The following is a 14,809-nucleotide window of genomic DNA, read 5'->3' as shown; positions in this document are numbered from 1 at the left end:
AACGTACAGATCCCTACTCAAGGTTTATATACAGGTGTGGTCACTGCTGGTACTACAGTATACAGGAGCTGTAAAAAGTAGTTCTCCCCTTAAAGGTACATACACTACAGTTAGGGCTAGTTTTTAGGGTCTTTTTGTCCAAAATCTTACCCAGGGGTAAGTCAGACTAGCCTGCAGAGTGGAAACAAGTCTTTGATTCGTGGGTTTTTCAGCGGTTGGCTTCTTGTTGGTCGCGGTGGCCCAATATTACCTGGTTGGTGGTAATATTGGCGGTTGTTGGTTTCTGTAGGCATTTGGTTGCCGCGATCTCTGTTTCTTCTTTCTTCCTTTGAGTCTCCGATGATGATCTCTCTCTTGAGCTGGTTGGCTGAACTTGAACTCGGACTTCTGAGCTGACTCGAACTGGCTGCGCTGCGTTGTCTCGTCTGTATTGCTTGTCTGTACTGAACACTGAAAAAGCAGGCCTCAATTATACTAATTTGGGGCCTGGCTTAACTGACCGCCAAATCTCGGTTTCCTTTGTTAAATTTGGCGGGCTCGTTATTTTTAATGTCCTTTAAATCTTTAACGAGCTTCGGGGATGGCCCATCCAGACTTAACGAGTTTAGGGGATGGCTCACCCAAACTTAATCGGCTTTTAACTGGTTTCGGGATTGCCTTGAAACCAATTTAAAATGGAAAACGTTTGTCAATCTTTTAAAATTGACTTTGGACTGTGGTTTGTTTATGGTGACCTGTAGGGCTGATGTTCTTTCCTTTGTATGGCTGGGGACACGTCCTGTTTACTCGATACCTGGCTTGGCGGGTGTGGTAAACCACTGCTAACTCTGTACATGTCTGTGTGATAAACCTCTGTTAACTCTGTACAGGTCCGGGCATGTCTCCGCCCCTGGCTCCACCCCTAAGCCCGGGTATAAAGGTGACTCACCACCCTTCCCCCGGGAGCTCTTAGGATGGATCCACTAGCAGAGGCATGCTCCAGTTCTTAGTCAATAAAAGCCTACTTCGTATAAGTTCAACTCGTAGTCTTTGGTGTTGTTGATAGTGCATCCATTTTATTGACTACATTTTCGACATGGAGCAAATCTTGAAGCCGGAACGTTTAGACCTGGATCCTCAAGCAGCAGATGCAGCCAATAACTTTGAACACTGGCTGAGCTGTTTCGAAGCCTTCCTGGAGGCCTCCAGCACTACCGTCACTACAGATGACGCGAAACGGCTTGTCTTGAACTCACGGGTGAGCCACCGAGTCTACTCGATCATCCGAGATGCCACAACTTACGCGGCCGCCATCGCGACGTTAAAGGAACAATACGTGAGGCCTGTTAACGAGGTCTACGCCAGACACCTCCTGGCTACCCGAAAACAGCGCCCCGGGGAATTGGGTGCCGAATATTTACTGGCACTAAGAGTCCTCAGCCGGGCCTGTAATTGCAAAGCGGTGACGGCCAAGGAATGCACGGAAGACCTGATCCGAGACGCCTACGTAGCCGGCATCAGGTCCAACTATACTCGGCAGAGGCTGCTGGAACAGAGGGGGCTCGACCTGCAGAAGACGGTGGCCCTCGCTAACTCGTTAGACGTGGCCCTACCATGGACGCCTACCCCCCTGACCGGATGGCCATGTGGATGTCACGGGAGCAGCCATCTTGGGACCCGGTAAGGCCACAAGCCGCCGGCAGCCCAACTACAGCTGCAATGACCAGAGGCCAGAAATGTTACTTCTGCGGCCAGGCCAAGCACCCCAGACAGCAATGCCCAGCAAAGGACGCGACCTGCTCCAAATGCGGCAAGAAAGGCCACTACGCGAGAGTGTGCAGGGCGAAATCGACCTCCAATTCCAGCAGCGCCGCGTGTGAACCGTGCAGGCCGCCATTTTGGACCCCACCAACCACGTGTGAGCCGTGCGGGCCGCCATTTTGGGCACCACCAGCCACGGGGGAGCCGCCATCTTGGACACCATTTCGGGACCAGGCCCCCGGCGCGGGCGAATACTACAGCGACCCACCGACCTCGACGATGGCCTCCATCACCCTGGACCAATCTAGGCCCCATCAACTAGCCAGGTCCATGATGAACGTAAAGGTAAATGGCCATGCCACAAATTGCCTTTTCGACTGCGGAAGCACGGATAGCTTCATCCACCCCAACACGGTGCGACGCTACTCCCTATCGGTTATGCCCACACGCCACCAGGTCTTTATGGTCTCAAAGTCCCATACGGCGGACGTCGGCGGCTACTGTGTAGCGACTCTGACAGTGAACAGCGTGGAGTACAGAGATTTTAAATTCCTCGTCCTGCCACAGCTCTGCGCTCCCGTACTGCTAGGATTAGACTTCCAGTGCCATCTGGAGAGCGTCACGATGGCATATGGCGGGCCCCTGCCCCCACTTACAGTCTGCAGCCGGCAGAATTTAAACACGGCGCCGCGCAAAGTGTGCAGCCTGTCCACCCTGAAGGTCAAACCCCCCCCGTTGTTCGCTAACCTCGCCAAAGACTGCAAGCTAATTGCTACTAAAAGCAGGCGGTACAGTGCCGGGGATAGGAGCTTTATTAAATCAGAAGTAGAAAGACTCCTGAGGGAAGGGATTATCGAGGGCAGCACCAGCCCATGGCGAGCCCAAGTGGTGGTAGTGAAGACCGGCGAAAAACAGCGCCTGGTTATTGATTACAGCCAGACGATCAATCGATACACGCAATTAGACGCATACCCACTTCCCCGCATATCTGACATGGTCAACCAGATAGCACAATACCGGGTATTCGCGACGATTGATCTGAAGTCGGCATACCACCAGCTCCCCATCAGGCCTGAGGACCGCCAGTACACGGCCTTCGAGGCTGACGGTCGCCTCTACCACTTCCTCCGAGTCCCCTTCGGCGTCACCAACGGGGTCTCGGTCTTCCAAAGGGAGATGGACCGGATGGTTGACCAGAACGCGCTGCAGGCCACCTTCCCCTCTCTAGACAACGTCACCATCTGCGGCCATGACCGGCATGACCACGACGCCAACCTAGAAAAATTCCTCCGTATGGCCCAACGGCTGAATCTGACATACAACAGAGAAAAATGTATGTTCCGCACCACGCGCCTCGCTATTCTTGGCTGCGTGGTGGAAAACGGAGTCATCGGCCCCGACCCCGACCGAATGCGCCCCCTCCTGGAACTACCCCTCCCCCACTGCCTAAAAGCCCTGAAGAGATGCCTAGGGTTCTTCTCTTACTACGCCCAGTGGGTGCCCAACTATGCGGACAAAGCCCAGCCCCTCATCAAGTCAACCTCCTTCCCCCTGACGGCAGAGGCCCGTGCGACCTTCACTCTCATAAAAGAGGACATTGCGAAGGCCACAATGCACGCAGTGGGTGAGTCCATCCCTTTCCAAGTGGAGAGCGATGCATCCGACTTCGCCCTAGCCGCAACCCTTAACCAGGCGGGGAGACCCGTGGCCTTCTTTTCACGGACCCTCCAGGGCCCCGAAATTCGACACTCCTCAGTTGAGAAGGAGGCCCAGGCGATAGTGGAGGCTGTACGGCACTGGAGGCATTACCTGGCCGGTAAACGTTTCACCCTGCTCACTGACCAACGGTCAGTAGCATTTATGTTTAACAACAGACAAAGGGGGAAAATCAAAAATGATAAGATATTGCGGTGGAGGATCGCGTTATCCACCTACAACTACGATATCTTATACCGGCCCGGGAAACTTAATGAGCCCCCAGACGCCCTATCCCGTGGGACATGTGCCAACGCACAAGTCGATAGGCTACGGACCCTCCACAATGATCTCTGCCACCCGGGGGTCACCAGGTTCTTCCATTTTATTAAAGCTCGCAACCTGCCTTACTCCATCGAGGAGGTCAGGACCATGACCAGGAACTGCCAGGTCTGCGCCGAATGCAAACCGCATTTTTATAGGCCAGACAGGGCACACCTGATTAAAGCCACCCGCCCCTTCGAACGTCTCAGCGTCGATTTCAAGGGGCCCCTTCCCTCCTCTGACCGCAACACGTACTTCCTCAATATTGTTGACGAGTACTCCCGTTTCCCCTTTGCCATCCCCTGCCCGGACATGACCAGCGCCACAGTCATCAGGTGCCTCAATGACCTGTTCGCCATATTTGGCTTCCCCAATTACATCCACAGCGACAGGGGCTCGTCGTTCATGAGCGACGAGCTGCGCCAGTACCTGCTCGAGAAGGGCATAGCCACGAGCAGGACTACCAGCTACAACCCCCGGGGTAACGGACAGGTAGAGAGGGAGAACGCAACGGTGTGGAAGACCGCCATGCTCGCCCTAAAATCCAAGGGCCTCCCAATCTCTCGCTGGCAAGATGTCCTCCCCGATGCGCTCCACTCCATACGATCACTGCTCTGTACTGCCACAAACGCCACCCCTCACGAGAAGATGTTCGTCTTCCCCAGGAAATCCACCTCGGGGACATCACTACCGCCATGGCTGACGTCTCCAGGACCCGTCCTGCTCAGGAAACACGTGAGGAGCCATAAGACGGACCCCCTGGTCGAAAAGGTTCACCTCCTCCACGCCAACCCACAGTACGCCTACGTGGCGTATCCTGACGGGCGGGAGGACACAGTCTCAATTCGAGACCTCGCACCCTCAGGTACCACCCGAAACACCATCGATCACCATCCACTACCTCCACCCACCACCACTACCCACGACGCACCACCGGGGTGTCTACCACGAACTGACGACATGCCGGTGCCATCCCTACCCCGAGAGGACGACACGCCAGTGCTCCGTCCCACGCGAGAAGCGGCCGCGGGCAAAGAACCGCCGCAACCGGCACCACGAAGGTCATTACGGCAGACAAGACCCCCGGAGAGACTTTCGTATACGAATTTTTGAAACACTTCACCCCGCCGGACTCTTTTTTAAACGAGGGGTGAATGTGGTAAACCACTGCTAACTCTGTACATGTCTGTGTGGTAAACCACTGTTAACTCTGTAGAGGTCGGGCATGTCTCCGCCCCTGGCTCCACCCCTAAGCCCGGGTTTAAAGGTGACTCACCACCCTTCCCCTGGGAGCTCTTAGGATGGATCCACTAGCAGAGGCATGCTCCAGTTCTTAGTCAATAAAAGCCTACTTCGTATAAGTTCAACTCGTAGTCTTTGGTGTTGTTGATAGTGCATCAGCGGGAAAACAGGCTCCATTGTCCTCATGTAAAACTGGGGCGGCCCTGGACATTCCTCAAACAGTCCAATATCCAAACTTCGATTGCCCACCCCGTCTCCCCATTGTTCCAGCCTTTTGCAAGCCTGAACATGTCTTTTAAACCAGCCAAACTTCCTGGGATTTTTATTTTAAATCCCTTTTGCCCAATAACCCTTTAAAACAGTCCAAAAGGTCTCTTCCTTAAACAATCTCTGTAAAATCCTTCTGTTTGGCCCAACCACTACAATTATCCTTTTTGCAGATTCCTTCTGTAATGTTCCCAAAATCATTAAAAATGACGACTTTCCTTCTGTTTTGGGGATGTGCAGAAATTTTTGAACCTTCCACTGATGAGTCCAATGCGGGACCTACAGTCTCTGTCACAGGTGGGGCAGACGGTGGTTGAAGGGGCGGGTGGGTGGGGTGCTTGGGTTGACGTGCGCTCCTTCCACTGTTTGCGCTTGACTTCCGCTTGCTCCCGGCGAAGAGACTCGAGGTGTTCGGCGCCTTCCCGGATGCTTCTCCTCCACGTGAGCGGTCTTGGGCCAGGGATTCCCAGGTGTCGGTGGGGATGTTGCACTTTTGCAAGGAGGCTTTGAGGGTGTCCTTGAAACGTTTCCTCTGGCCACCTGGGGATCTCTTGCCGTGTCGGAGCTCCGAGTAGAGCGCTTGTTTTGGGAGTCTTGTATCGGGCATGCGGATGATGTGGCCCGTCCATTGGAGCTGATCGAGCGTGGTCAAAGCTTCGATGCTGGGGATGTTGGCCTGAGCAAGAACACTGATGTTGGTACACCTATCCTGCCAATGGATTTGCAGGATCATTTTGGTGGTACCTCTCCAGTGCTTTGAGGTGCCTGCTGTACATGGTCCATTTCTCTGAAGCATACAGGAGGGCAGGAAGCACTACTGCTCTGTAGACCATGAGCTTAGTGCTGGGTTTGAGGTCCTGGTCTTCAAACACTCTCTTCCTCAGGCGACCGAAGGCTGCACTGGAACACTGAAAGGTGGTGTTGGACTTCATCGTAGACATCTGCCCTTGTTGACAGCAAGCTCCCGAGGTATGGAAAGTGGTCCACGTTGTCCAAGGCCTTATCGTGGATTTTGATAATCGGTGGGCAGTACTGTGTGGCGGGGGCAGGTTGGTAGAGGATCTTTGTCTTACGGATGTTTAGTGTAAGGCCCATGCTCTCGTACGCTTCGATGAAGGTGTTGACGATGGTTCGGAGTTCGACCTCCGAGTGTGTGCAGACGCAAGCATCGTCTCCGTACTATAATTCGATGACAGAGGATGGGACGACCTTGGATCTGGGCTGGAGGTGATGGAAATTGAACAGTTTCCTGTTTGTTCTGTAGATTAGCTCCACTGCAGCGGGCAGCTTACTGAGGGTGAGATGGAGCATTGCAGCAAGGAAGATCGAGAAGAGCATTAGTGCAATGACACAGCCTTGCTTGACCCCGGTCCGTATGTGAATTGGGTCTGTAGTGGATCCATTGGTCAGGATGACGCCTTGCATGTCGTCGTGAAGCAGGCAGAAGATGGTGACAAACTTTTGAGGGCAGCCAAATTTGAGGAGGACACTCCATAATCCCTCACGGTTGACAGTGTCGAAGGCCTTTGTGAGGTCAAAGAAGGCCATGTACAGCAGTTGGTGCTGTTCCCTGCATTTCTCTTGTATTTGACGTGCGGTGAAGATCATGTCCATTGTGCCCCTTAGTGGGCGGAATCCGCATTGTGACTCTGGGAGGAGCTCTTCAGCCACTGGGAGAAGGCGATTGAGGAGGATTTTTGCGATGACTTTCCCTGTGGCAGACAGCAGGGAGACTCCTCTGTAATTACCGCAATCGGACTTGTCACCTTTCTTGAAGATGGTCACAATTACGACGTCTCTGAGATCCCCTGGCATACTCTCCTCCTTCCAAATAAGAGAAATGAGTTCATGTATTCACGCTAATAGTGCTTCTCTGCCATGCTTTAGTGCCTTGGCGGGGATTCCACCTGCTCCTGAGGCCTTGTTGTTCTTCAGTTGTCGGATGGCCTTTTCAACCTCATGCTGGGCTGGGGTTGTGCTGAGGTGGTGGCGGGTAGTATGCTGCGGGATGGAGTTGAGGACACTCGCGTCGAAGCCAGAGTCTCGGTTAAGGAGATCTTCGAAGTGCTCCTTCCAACGGGCACTGACTGCCTCTCTGTCCTTGATGAGTACCTCTCCGTTCTTGGCCCGCAGTGGGGTAGGACCTTGGGTGCTTGGGCCGTAGGTGGTCTTGACTGCGCTAAAGAATCCACACATGTCATGGTTGTCGGCTAGCTGCTGGATCTCCTGCGCTTTCTCCACCCACCATCTGTTCTTTAGGTCGCGAGTTTTTTGTTGGACCTCGGCCTTCAGGCATCTGTACAGCTGCTTTCTTGCTCTCGAGTTGTGTTGCTGTTTCCGGATCAGGAATGCCTTGCGCTTGCGGCTTATTAGCTCCTGGATCTCCTGGTCATTCTCGTCGAACCAGTCTTGGTGTTTCCTGGTCGAGTGACCGAGCGTCTCTTCACAGGTGCTGATTATGGAGGCCTTGACTGCAGACCAGGTGCTGTGGACACTCTGTGTCTCTGCATCACTGGGAGTCATCGGGTTGGTTGTGAGGTGCAGGCTGAATAGGGCTTTCTTAGCAGGGTCTTTGAGTGCTCCAGCGTTGATTTTCCTGCGGCATTGTTTCTGTTGCCACCGCTGATTTGGGGCTACATTGATGGAGATGACAGAACGGATTAGGTGGTGGTCTGTCCAGTAGTCATCAGCTCCTGCCATGGCGCGGGTGATGCGGACATCCTTGTGGTCCCTCGCTCGGACAATGACGTAGTCCGGAGCGAGGGTGCTGCCATGAAGCCTTGTACTTGTCTCTCTGACAGAACAAGATTTTGGTTATGACAAGGCCATGTTCTAAGCATTTCGACAGGAGGAGGGTACCGTTGGAGTTGGCTTTCCCTACCCCCTTGCTGCCGATCACACCTCCCCAGAGGTCTGTGTCCTTTCCAACTCTGGCGTTAAAGTCGCCAAGGAGAATCAGCTTGTCGCCCCTTGGGACTCAGAACAGGGATTGTTCGAGGCTGGATTAAAATTCCTCTTTGGTCTCGTCTGTGGCTTCCAGTGTTGGGGCATACGCACTGATGACCGTAGCGCACTGGTCCCGGGCTAGGGGGAGCCGAAGAGTCATGAGGCGTTTGTTTATTCCACAAGGGGAGTCTCTGACGTTCAACTAGCTCATTTTTTATGGCGAAGCCAATCCCATGGAGGCAGCATTCTTCCTCAGGTTTGCCTTTCCATAAGAAGGTGGAACCACCACCTTGCTCCTTGAGCTGGCCTTCCCCTACCCACTGGGTCTCAGTTAGGGCGGTGATGTCTATGTCGAAACGTCTGAGCTCCCGGGCAACGATAGCAGTACGGCGTTCTGGTCTGTCGCTGTTGGGTTTGTCCATGAGTGTCCTACTGTTCCAGATCCTGAACTTAATTTTAAAGGGTGGAAGATGCCTGTGCGTGAATTCTTTTAACGTGGGGTGGCCGTTGCACACCAGCTACCACACGAGCTTGACAGAGCAAGGTCTTGGTCCAATGGCAAGGGGATCCAAGATGATTAGAGACCAGGCTCTGCTACATCGGCCTCGCACACACACACAAACATACTCCTACTGTCCTCCTCCCTCCTTCCCGCAGGTCCTTACTGCCTGGGTTTCAAAGGCTGCATTGTGGTCCTCCTGACCTCGCTGCTGGTCCACGCTGTTCTCACTGTTCCTCTCGCTGTTCCTCTCACTGTTCCTCTCTCTGTTCCTCTCTCTGTTCCTCTCCCTGTTCCTCTCACTGGTCCTCTCACTGTTCCTCTCTCTGTTCCTCTCTCTGTTCCTCCCACTGGTCCTCTCACTGTTCCTCTCACTGTTCCTCTCACTGTTCCTCTCTCTGTTCCAATCTCTGTTCGTCTCTCTGTTCCTCTCACTGGTCCTCTCACTGTTCCTCTTACTGTTCCTCTCACTGTTCCTCTCACTGTCCCTCTCACTGTTCCTTTCACTGTTCCTCTCACTGTTCCTCTCACTGTTCCTCTCTCCGTTCCTCTCAATGTTCCTCTCTCTGTTCCTCTCTCTGTTCCTCTCTCTGTTCCTCTCACTGGTCCTCTCTCTGTTCCTCTCGCTGTTCCTCTCGCTGTTCCTCTCGCTGTTCCTCTCGCTGTTCGTCTCTCTGTTCCTCTCGCTGTTCCTCTCGCTGTTCCTCTCGCTGTTCCTCTCACTGTTCCTCTCACTGTTCCTTTCACTGTTCCTCTCACTCTACCTCTCACGGTTCCTCTCGCTGTTCCTCTCGCTGTTCCTCTCGCTGTTCCTCTCACTGTTCCTCTCACTGTTCATCTCTCTGTTCCTCTCTCTGTTCCTCTCACTGTTCCTCTCACTGTTCCTCTCTCTGTTCCTCTCGCTGTTCCTCTCCCTGTTCCTCTCCCTGTTCCTCTCGCTGTTCTTCTCTCTGTTCCTCTCACGGTTCCTCTCGCTGTTCCTCTCACTGTTCCTCTCACTGTTCCTCTCTCTGTTCCTCTCGCTGTTCCTCTCACTGTTCCTCTCACTGTTCCTCTCACTGTTCATCTCTCTGTTCCTCTCTCTGTTCCTCTCACTTATCCTCTCACTGTTCCTCTCCCTGTTCCTCTCGCTGTTCCTCTCTCTGTTCCTCTCATGGTTCCTCTCGCTGTTCCTCTCACTGTTCCTCTCACTGTTCCTCTCTCTGTTCCTCTCGCTGTTCCTCTCACTGTTCCTCTCACTGTTCCTCTCACTCGTCCTCTCACGGTACCTCTCGCTGTTCCTCTCGCTGTTCCTCTCGCTGTTCCACTCGCTGTTCCTCTTGCTGTTCCTCTCACTGTTCCTCTCACTGTTCCTCTCTCTGTTCCTCTCACTGTTCCTCTCTCTGTTCCTCTTACTGTTCCTCTCACAGTTCCTCTCTCTGTTCCTCTCTCTGTTCCTCTCGCTGTTCCTCTCTCTGTTCCTCTCACTGTTCCTCTCACGGTTCCTCTCTCTGTTCCTCTCACTGGTCCTCTCACTGTTCCTCTCAATGTTCCTCTCTCTGTTCCTCTCACTGTTCCTCTCTCTGTTCCTCTCACTGTTCCTCTCTCTGTTCCTCTCACTGTTCCTCTCACTGTTCCTCTCGCTGTTCCTCTCGCTGCTCCTCTCGCTGCTCCTCTCGCTGCTCCTCTCGCTGTTCCTCTCGCTGTTCCTCTCGCTGTTCCTCTCTCTGTTCCTCTCGCTGTTCCTCTCTCTGTTCCTCTCGTGGTTCCTCTCGCTGTTCCTCTCACTGTTCCTCTCACTGTTCCTCTCTCTGTTCCTCTCGCTGTTCCTCTCGCTGTTCCTCTCACTGTTCCTCTCACTCTTCCTCTCACGGTTCCTGTCGCTGTTCCTCTCGCTGTTCCTTTCGCTGTTCCTCTCGCTGTTCCTGCCGCTGTTCCTCTCTCTGTTCCTCTCACTGTTCCTCTCACTGTTCCTCTCACTGTTCCTCTCTCTGTTCCTCTCTCTGTTCCTCTCTCTGTTCCTCTCACTGTTCCTCTCGCTGTTCCTCTCTCTGTTCCTCTCGCTGTTCCTCTCGCTGTTCCTCTCTCTGTTCCTCTCACTGTTCCTCTCTCTGTTCCTCTCGCTGTTCCTCTCGCTGTTCCTCTCTCTGTTCCTCTCGCTGTTCCTCTCGCTGTTCCTCTCGCTGTTCCTCTCTCTGTTCCTCTCACTGTTCCTCTCTCTGTTCCTCTCTCTGTTCCTCTCACTGTTCCTCTCTCTGTTCCTCTCGCTGTTCCTCTCGCTGTTCCTCTCGCTGTTCCTCTCGCTGTTCCTCTCGCTGTTCCTCTCACTGTTCCTCTCACTGTTCCTCCCTCTGTTCCTCTCTCTGTTCCTCTCGCTGTTCCTCTCGCTGTTCCTCTCGCTGTTCCTCTCGCTGTTCCTCTCACTGTTCCTCCCTCTGTTCCTCTCTCTGCTCCTCTCGCTGTTCCTCTCGCTGTTCCTCTCTCTGTTCCTCTCGCGGTTCCTCTCGCTGTTCCTCTCGCTGTTCCGCTCACTGTTCCTCTCACTGTTCCTCTCTCTGTTCCTCTCGCTGTTCCTCACACTGTTCCTCTCGCTCTTCCTCTCGCTCTTCCTCTCGCTGTTCCTCTCGCTGTTCCTCTCGCTGTTCCTCTCGCTGTTCCTCTCACTGTTCCTCTCACTGTTCCTCTCACTGTTCCTCTCTCTGTTCCTCTCTCTGTTCCTCTCTCTGTTCCTCTCACTGTTCCTCTCTCTGTTCCTCTCACTGTTCCTCTCTCTGTTCCTCTCGCTGTTCCTCTCGCTGTTCCTCTCGCTGTTCCTCTCGTTGTTCCTCTCGCTGTTCCTCTCACTGTTCCTCTCTCTGTTCCTCTCTCTGTTCCTCTCTCTGTTCCTCTCGCTGTTCCTCTCGCTGTTCCTCTCGCTGTTCCTCTCTCTGTTCCTCTCGCTGTTCCTCTCTCTGTTCCTCTCTCTGTTCCTCTCGCTGTTCCTCTCTCTGTTCCTCTCTCTGTTCCTCTCGCTGTTCCTCTCTCTGTTCCTCTCGCTGTTCCTCTCTCTGTTCCTCTCTCTGTTCCTCTCGCTGTTCCTCTCTCTGTTCCTCTCTCTGTTCCTCTCACCGTTCCTCTCACTGTTCCTCTCACTGTTCCTCTCTCTGTTCCTCTCTCTGTTCCTCTCTCTGTTCCTCTCACTGTTCCTCTCTCTGTTCCTCTCACTATTCCTCTCTCTGTTCCTCTCGCTGTTCCTCTCGCTGTTCCTCTCGCTGTTCCTCTCGTTGTTCCTCTCGCTGTTCCTCTCACTGTTCCTCTCTCTGTTCCTCTCTCTGTTCCTCTCTCTGTTCCTCTCGCTGTTCCTCTCGCTGTTCCTCTCTTTGTTCCTCTCGCTGTTCCTCTCTCTGTTCCTCTCTCTGTTCCTCTCGCTGTTCCTCTCTCTGTTCCTCTCGCTGTTCCTCTCACTGTTCCTCTCACTGCTCCTCTCGCTGTTCCTCTCGCTGTTCCTCTCGCTGTTCCTCTCGCTGTTCCTCTGGCTGTTCCTCTCGCTGTTCCTCTCACTGTTCCTCTCACTGTTCCTCTCTCTGTTCCTCTCACTGGTCCTCTCACTGTTCCTCTCACTGTTCCTCTCGCTGTTCCTCTCGCTGTTCCTCTCGCTGTTCCTCTCGCTGTTCCTCTGGATGTTCCTCTCTCTGTTCCTCTCTCTGGTCCTCTCACTGTTCCTCTCACTGTTCCTCTCTCTGTTCCTCTCGCTGTTCCTCTCGCTGTTCCTCTCGCGGTTCCTCTCACTGTTCCTCTCGCTGTTCCTCTCGCTGTTCCTCTCGCTGTTCCTCTCGCTGTTCCTCTCTCTGTTCCTCTCGCTGTTCCTCTCTCTGTTCCTCTCACGGTTCCTCTCGCTGTTCCTCTCGCTGTTCCTCTCTCTGTTCCTCTCGCTGTTCCTCTCACTGTTCCTCTCACTGTTCCTCTCTCTGTTCCTCTCTCTGTTCCTCTCACTGTTCCTCTCTCTGTTCCTCTCACTGTTCCTCTCTCTGTTCCTCTCACTGTTCCTCTCACTGTTCCTCTCTCTGTTCCACTCTCTGTTCCTCTCTCTGTTCCTCTCGCTGTTCCTCTCTCTGTTCCTCTCACGGTTCCTCTCGCTGTTCCTCTCGCTGTTCCTCTCTCTGTTCCTCTCGCTGTTCCTCTCACTGTTCCTCTCACTGTTCCTCTCTCTGTTCCTCTCTCTGTTCCTCTCACTGTTCCTCTCTCTGTTCCTCTCTCTGTTCCTCTCTCTGTTCCTCTCACTGTTCCTCTCTCTGTTCCTCTCACTGTTCCTCTCACTGTTCCTCTCACTGTTCCTCTCTCTGTTCCTCTCTCTGTTCCTCTCGCTGTTCCTCTCGCTGTTCCTCTCTCAGTTCCTCTCGCTGTTCCTCTCTCTGTTCCTCTCGCGTTTCCTCTCGCTGTTCCTCTCACTGTTCCTCTCACTGTTCCTCTCTCTGTTCCTCTCTCTGTTCCTCTCACTGTTCCTCTCACTGTTCCTCTCACTCTTCCTCTCACGGTTCCTGTCGCTGTTCCTCTCGCTGTGCCTTTCGCTGTTCCTGCCGCTGTTCCTCTCGCTGTTCCTCTCGCTGTTCCTCTCTCTGTTCCTCTCACTGTTCCTCTCTCTGTTCCTCTCTCTGTTCCTCTCACTGTTCCTCTCTCTGTTCCTCTCACTGTTCCTCTCGCTGTTCCTCTCTCTGTTCCTCTCGCGGTTCCTCTCACTGTTCCTCTCACTGGTCCTCTCGCTCTTCCTCTCGCTGTTCCGCTCGCTGTTCCTCTCGCTGTTCCTCTCGCTGTTCCTCTCACTGTTCCTCTCACTGTTCCTCTCTCTGTTCCTCTCTCTCTTCCTCTCTCTGTTCCTCTCACTGTTCCTCTCTCTGTTCCTCTCTCTGTTCCTCTCTCTCTTCCTCTCTCTGTTCCTCTCACTGTTCCTCTCTCTGTTCCTCTCGCTGTTCCTCTCGCTGTTCCTCTCTCTGTTCCTCTCGCTGTTACTCTCGCTGTTACTCTCGCTGTTCCTCTCGCTGTTCCTCTCACTGTTCCTCTCACTGTTCCTCTCACTGTTCCTCTCTCTGTTCCTCTCTCTCTTCCTCTCTCTGTTCCTCTCACTGTTCCTCTCACTGTTCCTCTCACTGTTCCTCTCTCTGTTCCTCTCACTGGTCCTCTCACTGTTCCTCTCACTGTTCCTCTCACTGTTCCTCTCTCCTTTCCTCTCTGTGTTCCTCTCACTGCTCCTCTCGCTGTTCCTCTCGCTGTTCCTCTCTCTGTTCCTCTCTCTGTTCCTCTCGCTGTTCCTCTCTCTGTTCCTCTCTCTGTTCCTCTCGCTGTTCCTCTCTCTGTTCCTCTCGCTGTTCCTCTCTCTGTTCCTCTCTCTGTTCCTCTCGCTGTTCCTCTCTCTGTTCCTCTCTCTGTTCCTCTCACCGTTCCTCTCACTGTTCCTCTCACTGTTCCTCTCTCTGTTCCTCTCTCTGTTCCTCTCTCTGTTCCTCTCACTGTTCCTCTCTCTGTTCCTCTCACTATTCCTCTCTCTGTTCCTCTCGCTGTTCCTCTCGCTGTTCCTCTCGCTGTTCCTCTCGTTGTTCCTCTCGCTGTTCCTCTCACTGTTCCTCTCTCTGTTCCTCTCTCTGTTCCTCTCTCTGTTCCTCTCGCTGTTCCTCTCGCTGTTCCTCTCTTTGTTCCTCTCGCTGTTCCTCTCTCTGTTCCTCTCTCTGTTCCTCTCGCTGTTCCTCTCTCTGTTCCTCTCGCTGTTCCTCTCGCTGTTCCTCTCACTGCTCCTCTCGCTGTTCCTCTCTCTGTTCCTCTCGCTGTTCCTCTCGCTGTTCCTCTCGCTGTTCCTCTGGCTGTTCCTCTCGCTGTTCCTCTCACTGTTCCTCTCACTGTTCCTCTCTCTGTTCCTCTCACTGGTCCTCTCACTGTTCCTCTCACTGTTCCTCTCACTGTTCCTCTCTCCTTTCCTCTCTGTGTTCCTCTCACTGCTCCTCTCGCTGTTCCTCTCGCTGTTCCTCTCGCTGTTCCTCTCGCTGTTCCTCTCACTGTTCCTCTCTCTGTTCCTCTCTCTGGTCCTCTCACTGTTCCTCTCACTGTTCCTCTCTCTGTTCCTCTCGCTGTTCCTCTCGCTGTTCCTCT

This window comes from Somniosus microcephalus, chromosome 24, assembly GCF_052327205.1.
Source record: "Somniosus microcephalus isolate GS21.2 chromosome 24, FLI_Smic_1.0, whole genome shotgun sequence".
Taxonomy (NCBI): Eukaryota; Metazoa; Chordata; class Chondrichthyes; order Squaliformes; family Somniosidae; genus Somniosus; species Somniosus microcephalus.
This window is presented reverse-complemented; position numbering follows the sequence as displayed.